This window comes from Balearica regulorum, chromosome 11 (genome assembly GCF_011004875.1).
Source record: "Balearica regulorum gibbericeps isolate bBalReg1 chromosome 11, bBalReg1.pri, whole genome shotgun sequence".
Classification (NCBI taxonomy): Eukaryota; Metazoa; Chordata; class Aves; order Gruiformes; family Gruidae; genus Balearica; species Balearica regulorum.
The window spans coordinates 17,119,961-17,122,244 of NC_046194.1; positions in this window are offsets into that span (position 1 = coordinate 17,119,961).

Consider the following 2,284-nt stretch of genomic DNA (forward strand, 5'->3'; position numbering starts at 1 on the left):
AGAAGCAAATCCCCCTATTATTTTTTTAATAGGATATAACAGAGTAAAGGAAAAGTGTTTGCAGCAAAGCAACGTTGGCAGCTGTAGTTTCAAAGGCGAGTAAGATGACTACAGTGCTCCCTCTAGTGACAATATACACGGGTGACTTACCTTCCACTAAAATCACAGAATATTGGTGGTCAAACTCTAAATTTCAGCTACAGCAATAATTCCTCTTTCTTCGGGAAACTTTGTAGCAATACAGCAGGTACTTCAACTGAAGTAGCATTAGAAAGACTCTCCAGCCCAGATGGATTATCACACTTAAGCCTCAGGAATGTGGTCTACATTACGAGGAACAAGTTTTTACACCAGTGATGCTGCCAAGTGCAAGCCACTGCAGCATGTAGAAAAGAGCACAAAATGAGATCTCTGATCAGAAATGTGGATTTGAGAATTTAAGCACCAGAGAAACCATTTACTAGAGATGAATGTTCTGGAAGGAGGTAAAAAATTAAATGTTTTCCATCTAGTAGGACACAGGCTACTTAGGAGCACATATAAAGGATCTCAGGAAACCAAATTGTAACTATTTCTGTACTGGGAAATGTGTGGATCAAATGTACAGTTCAGTACTACTACTAGTATTAAGTAGTAGTAAGAGAGGGCTGAGGACAGCAAGATCAGAGCCAATGCCATCTTTCCCCATCAATTTAGTAAAGGAAGTTATCAATTTGTTTTGCCAGGGTGGAAATTTTGGTTCAGCTTGTGCCCAAATAGTGTTTGGCCATCAGTGAGACTTTCTCATTGCTGTGAAACGTGATACATTTGAGAGAGAAATGTCAAAGGAGGGCTAATAAGAGATCCATAACACGCAGTGTTTAGTTGTGACCACATGACCTCACTTGACATATAGACAGCTGTTTGCCAGGAGGTATAACAACCGTTACCTCGGTAAGGAACTGCTGCAACAGGACTTACTGGGAGAGCTCGGAAGTCCAAAGCACAGCAGACTAGCTCACCGAGACCCTGTGATTCAGAAAGCATAAGCATCAACTTCCCTGCAGCTTCTAGGTGCTACACAGAAAGCGGTAAGTCCTCACTGTAAGCGACCGCCACAACGCGTCAAGGTCCCTGGCAACATTTCAATTTGTTTTGCTGCCAAACACTGCACTGTCACCCATCTTTGGGTGAAAACAGACCAAAACCACAAGCAGGTTGCTGAAGTGAAGGCAAAGTAACACAAGAGCAATAGTTTCTGCAGTTACATTCTGCAGCTTCCCAGTCACAGACTCAACAATTAAAGGCCTCAGAGTTTGACGAGACTTACCGTGACATGCAGTGTTTCTGCCCTCATCTGTCCCGCTTCATCCCTCAGTATCTACAGAAACAGACTGGGATGGTAACATCGGGTCACTTTTAACTTCTGTAAGAGTTTGATGAGCCTTAGCTGGGATGAACAAGGCAGTTTATATCCCCGAGATGCTGCAGACTTTCTGAACAGAGGAATACATCCTCATGCCAGCTATTCTCAGATTTTTAGAATTTTTTCTGCTGGATTCCAAGGGGAAAAGGGAATTTTCATAAATTATACCTGAAACTTCAGTATTGCAGAAGACAAATTTGGTTCAGGGACAACACAGAATATACAGGCTGGCAAGTGTCCTCACTGTAGCCTACACAAACACTGGTGATTGCAAAGCCAGTGCCACTGCCGCGTCCTTGCAGGTGCTGCATGTCTTGGTGTGCATCACTGCAACTTCTGGTATCCCCAAGCATACCTGCTTCTGCCGGAGCAAACGAGATCTAGATTTACAATAATGACACACAGGTGCCTGCACGACGAACATGGTAGGCTGTCAGCTTGCAAGTCCTTTCAGGGATTTTAAACATCACAGGATAATAGGTGGTGGTTTGATGGCTATGGGCACTGAGGGTGACAGCAGAAGAAGATTCAGAGTCATTCTGGCAACAAAAGTGATTAGACTTCCTATGCTCACAGCTGTATAGTATATAGCTTATATATAAAAACATTCTCTGGCACAGAAATCAAAACTAAGGACAGACAGCTTTCAGTACAAGATCTTGGCTTATATCACTCACAAGTAACTGTTGTCCTATGAAACAATTCTGATCAGATTTTGTGGGTAACAAACCACACTAGTTAGGAGGGACTGGTTTGCTTTCTGTCACAAACAGTTAACATGTGCCACTTAATTTGTACTTTCTGCCTGAACAGTGAATATGCAAGCCCTTTATAGGAATCCCCCTGCTCTGAAGAAGATACCACATAGTTTCATCAGAG